The sequence below is a fragment of the Triticum urartu genome, unplaced genomic scaffold (genome assembly GCF_056163025.1).
Source record: "Triticum urartu cultivar PI428250 unplaced genomic scaffold, HENAU_Tu73 scaffold1536, whole genome shotgun sequence".
NCBI classification, from domain to species: Eukaryota; Viridiplantae; Streptophyta; class Magnoliopsida; order Poales; family Poaceae; genus Triticum; species Triticum urartu.
The window spans coordinates 23,440-29,146 of record NW_028259998.1 but is presented as its reverse complement, the minus strand read 5'-3'; the positions used below and the strand labels follow the sequence as shown (position 1 = coordinate 29,146).

The 5,707-nt window shown below is 36.0% G+C and overlaps 1 non-coding gene across 1 annotated transcript; it reads right to left on the bottom strand.

The window, feature by feature from the left end:
• Positions 1 to 1,400: 1,400 nt before the first annotated feature.
• On the bottom strand, positions 1,401 to 1,471 carry TRNAC-GCA (transfer RNA cysteine (anticodon GCA)). Its single transcript has one exon. It is a non-coding gene; the product is annotated as a tRNA-Cys (tRNA).
• Positions 1,472 to 5,707: the final 4,236 nt, after the last annotated feature.

Below are 5,707 nucleotides of genomic sequence, written 5' to 3'. Positions count from 1 at the left end.
ACCAAAGAATCCATGGAAGGAAAGAAAAATAATATGAAGAATAGACTATAGTAAAAAGTAAAAGGAAATGGAAAATGTGTGATATGCCGTGAATAGTTCCGTGGAAGAAAGTCTAATTTTCTTATGTATAGAACTTTTTTTAACCATTCGTCATTTCTAGTAGAAATTCTGAATTGGTATAATGGCTCTTTCTTACATTACAACTTACAATACAAGAGTTTCTTACAGGAGTGAAACAAAACTAAAGAAAAAGATTAAAGAATAACGTTTGACAAAATGATTAATGCAAAATGATCCATTAAAGAAAAGAATTGATACAACAATTTGATTACTTAATCAATTAGTAGTATCCCTAGAGTCCACTCCTTCCCCATACTACTAGTGAAAGAGAAAATGTAAAGACTACCATTAAAGCAGCCCAAGCGAGACTTACTATATCCATCTAAATTATGTCTCCTATTTCTATGAAGGGATTATTCTACTATTGATCAATAATCATAGTGGAATCAAGGGTACAGAGTCAAAAAGGGATTCCGCCCTAAGGCCATGGATCAATCAGTTCAAGGAATTTACTCCTAACAAATTCTTATAGGAATTCTGGTAGAATTAGAGAGCATTAAAAATACGAGATACTATAGCCCTTTTTTCCTTAAAAAAGAAAGAGTACGGGAATGATGTCCTGAATAGAAGAAGCGGGAATAGGAAGATTTTTTATTCCTTTTGTTACTCTTTTTTTTTTTTTTAAGCAAAGGACGCCCGAATATACCATAAAATTATCGATAGATAAATATTTATTGGATACCTACCTTACCTAATGTTTATTTTTGACCTAAACCCTGCAGCCTTGCTTTGTATCATTCTATGAAAGAATGAAGAGATTTTATCCATAATACAACTCCTAAATTGATTTTTGATCGACCTATTTAATCTGATTCTCGTTAGAATTAAGTAGTCCTTACTTTAGTGTATGTAGGTAACATAAGATGTACGATAAAAAAATGTATAATAATTAGTAAGTCTTGATATTCTTTCGTGGAGTCCCTTCTTGAATCTTAGATTGAAAAAAAAAAAGAATGCCCCTTAGGGACCTTTCTTTGGATACCAAGATTTCTGACATCTTATCCTCGTATTTTAAAATTATCAAATCGAATCTCAATTAAGAACCAATTCAAATTCATATAATAAAAGAATAAGGAAACACTACCTCACCCCTATTGATAACCATTTTGGCCACTACCGTCAAAACAAACCCTAACCCTAGTTTGAGGATAGAACTATGGTATGGTTTCTCTAAACCCAGTATCGGCAGGCCCAGTTACTCTCTTGCCCGAACTTATGCGAAGTAAAAATTTATCGAATTCGATCAGCACTATAAAAAAAACCTAAGTATTTTATTGATCAGGCGGCACCCAGATTTGAACTGGGGATAAAGGATTTGCAGTCCCCTGCCTTACCGCTTGGCCATGCCGCCAAAAAATCCGATCAAAAATCTAGAAAACAGCAAGTATTCATCCACGTTTTCTTACGAAAAGCCCCTTTTATTTTGAATATAATTCTACTTACTTTTTTCCAATCTTTTTCAAAAAATCTATTCCTGCTTTTTTTGATCCAGTTTCTATTATTCTCCTCGATAGATTCTATCTTAAAACATACATTGTTAACACAATAAAACTTCCCATTTCTTTCTATTGAGATGAAAAAGAAGAAAAAGTGGATTTCTATTCACAGGCTGCAAAATTCAGAATAAATTGGAACCGTTAACTAGAATTCTCTTTTTTTTATTGCAGTAGTGAACTACTCTTAAATCGGTATTATCTCCCCCCCCTTCAATGGCATAATAAAATATTATGGCTTTATGCTTAATCCGTGTATAGGTAAACTTTAGGTCCGAACAGCATTATTATCCAAAGATCCCCTTTATGTACATATCTCTATGGGGAATCATGCTTTAATTTTTCAAAGTATTAAATTAAATATCTTGAATAAAAAAAGGAAATTTGCTCTGATATAGAGTATAACCTGACTATCTTGGCGTACCCAAGTGAAATTACGATAAAAGAAAAGCATGGATATGGGGAGAGGTGGATAACTAGATTGGCATGTACTTAAAAAAGGGACTTACTTTATTTTAGAATTCCACAATGAAATACTGAATTTTCTAGCAATTATACTACTCCGATCCGAAATAAAAAAGAACCCTCAAATTATTTTGAGAAATTAAAGTAAGCACGCTATTCTAAATCGAAGTAAAGTCAAACTTTCTAGTATATTATATTACGGCTTTATTACATTCATAGAAAGGAGATAAAATGAGAAATCTTTGCCATCCAATCTGATTAGAATATCATAACATAAAGTATAAGTGGCAGAATTTTTTTTGTAGGAATGTTTTATCAATTCATTTTCATTTCATTTGTACCCCTGGCAAACTCGAACTTTCGTCCAAATGGTCTCTATTCATATGTATGAAATACATATATGAAATACGTATGTGGAGTTCCCTAGAATTTCATGTGATTCAGTAAACAGAATATAGATTCCATGATTGCTAGATCGATCCATAGGGATTGATGAAGAGTGAGCTGATAATGGAATTTTTCTTTGATAAACAGGAAACTTAAGATTAAGATGCTCCGGAATGGAAACGAGGGAATGTCCACAATACCCGGATTTAGTCAGATCCAATTCGAGGGATTTTGTAGGTTCATTAATCAAGCCTTGGCAGAAGAACTTGACAAGTTTCCAACAATTAAAGATCCAGATCACGAAATTGCATTTCAATTATTTGCGAAAGGATATCAACTGCTAGAACCCTCGATAAAAGAAAGAGATGCTGTGTATGAATCACTCACCTATTCTTCCGAATTATATGTATCTGCGAGATTAATTTTTGGTTTCGATGTGCAAAAGCAAACCATTTCTATCGGAAACATTCCTATAATGAATTCCTTAGGAACCTTTATTATAAATGGAATATACCGAATTGTGATCAATCAAATATTGCTAAGTCCTGGTATTTACTACCGCTCGGAATTAGATCATAAGGGAATTTCTATCTACACTGGCACTATAATATCAGATTGGGGGGGGAGATCGGAATTAGCAATTGATAAAAAAGAAAGGATATGGGCTCGCGTGAGTAGAAAACAAAAGATATCTATTCTAGTTCTATCATCAGCTATGGGTTCGAATCTAAGAGAAATTCTGGATAATGTTTCCTACCCTGAAATTTTCTTGTCTTTCCCGAATGCTAAAGAGAAGAAGAGGATTGAGTCAAAAGAAAAAGCTATTTTGGAGTTTTATCAACAATTTGCTTGTGTAGGTGGGGACCTGGTATTTTCGGAGTCCTTATGCGAGGAATTACAAAAGAAATTTTTTCAACAAAAATGTGAATTAGGAAGGATTGGTCGACGAAATATGAATCGGAGACTTAATCTTGATATTCCTCAGAACAATACATTCTTGTTACCACGAGATGTATTGGCCGCTACGGATCATTTGATTGGAATGAAATTTGGAACGGGTATACTTGACGATGACGATATGAATCACTTGAAAAATAAACGTATTCGTTCGGTTGCGGATCTGTTACAAGATCAATTCGGATTGGCTCTTGGTCGTTTACAACATGCAGTTCAAAAAACTATTCGTAGAGTATTCATACGTCAATCGAAACCGACTCCCCAAACTTTGGTAACTCCAACTTCAACTTCAATTTTATTAATAACTACTTATGAGACCTTTTTTGGCACATACCCGTTATCTCAAGTTTTTGATCAAACGAATCCATTGACACAAACTGTTCATGGGCGAAAAGTGAGTTGTTTAGGTCCTGGAGGGTTGACGGGGAGAACCGCAAGTTTTCGGAGCCGAGATATTCATCCGAGTCACTATGGGCGTATTTGTCCAATTGACACGTCTGAAGGAATCAATGTTGGACTTACTGGATCCTTAACAATTCATGCGAGAATTGATCACTTGTGGGGATCCATAGAGAGTCCGTTTTATGAAATATCTGCTGAGAAAGCAAAAGAAAAAAAAGAGAGACAGGTGGTTTATCTATCACCAAATAGAGATGAATATTATATGATAGCAGCAGGAAATTCTTTGTCCTTGAATCAAGGTATTCAGGAAGAACAGGTTGTTCCGGCTAGATACCGTCAAGAATTCTTGACTATTGCATGGGAACAGATTCATGTTAGAAGTATTTTTCCTTTCCAATATTTTTCTATTGGGGGTTCTCTCATTCCTTTTATTGAGCACAATGATGCGAATCGGGCTTTAATGAGTTCTAATATGCAGCGCCAAGCAGTTCCGCTTTCTCGGTCCGAGAAATGCATTGTTGGAACTGGATTGGAACGCCAAACAGCTCTAGATTCGAGGGTTTCCATTATAGCCGAACGCGAGGGAAAGATCATTTCTACTGATAGTCATAAGATACTTTTATCAAGTAGTGGGAAGACTATAAGTATTCCTTTAGTTAACCACCGTCGCTCTAACAAAAATACTTGTATGCACCAAAAACCCCGGGTTCCACGGGGTAAATCCATTAAAAAAGGACAAATTTTAGCAGAAGGAGCTGCTACAATTGGGGGCGAACTTGCTTTAGGAAAAAACGTATTAGTAGCTTATATGCCATGGGAAGGTTACAATTTTGAAGACGCAGTACTAATTAGCGAACGTTTGGTATATGAAGATATTTATACCTCTTTTCACATCCGGAAATATGAAATTCAGACGGATACGACAAGCCAGGGCTCCGCTGAAAAAATCACTAAAGAAATACCACATCTAGAAGAACATTTACTCCGCAATTTGGACAGAAATGGAGTTGTTAGGTTGGGATCCTGGGTAGAAACTGGTGATATTTTAGTAGGTAAATTAACGCCTCAGATAGCGAGCGAATCATCTTATATCGCGGAAGCTGGATTATTACGGGCCATATTTGGCCTTGAGGTTTCCACTTCAAAAGAAACTTCTCTGAAATTACCTATAGGTGGAAGAGGGCGCGTTATCGATGTGAAATGGATCCAAAGGGACCCGCTCGACATAATGGTTCGTGTATATATTTTACAGAAACGTGAAATCAAAGTTGGGGATAAAGTAGCCGGAAGACATGGGAATAAAGGGATCATTTCCAAAATTTTGCCTAGGCAAGATATGCCCTATTTGCAAGATGGAACACCCGTTGATATGGTCTTCAATCCCTTAGGAGTACCCTCCCGAATGAATGTGGGACAAATATTTGAAAGCTCGCTCGGATTAGCGGGGGATCTGCTAAAGAAACATTATAGAATAGCACCCTTTGATGAGAGATATGAGCAAGAGGCTTCAAGAAAACTTGTGTTTTCAGAATTATATGAAGCCAGTAAAGAAACAAAAAATCCATGGGTATTTGAACCCGAGTACCCGGGAAAAAGCAGAATATTTGATGGAAGAACAGGCGACCCCTTTGAGCAACCTGTTCTAATAGGGAAGTCCTATATCTTAAAATTAATTCATCAAGTTGATGAGAAAATTCATGGGCGTTCTACTGGGCCCTACTCACTTGTTACACAACAACCGGTTAGAGGAAGAGCCAAGCAAGGGGGACAACGAGTAGGAGAAATGGAAGTTTGGGCTTTAGAAGGATTTGGTGTTGCTCATATTTTACAAGAGATACTTACTTATAAATCTGACCATCTTATAGCTCGCCAAGAAATACTTA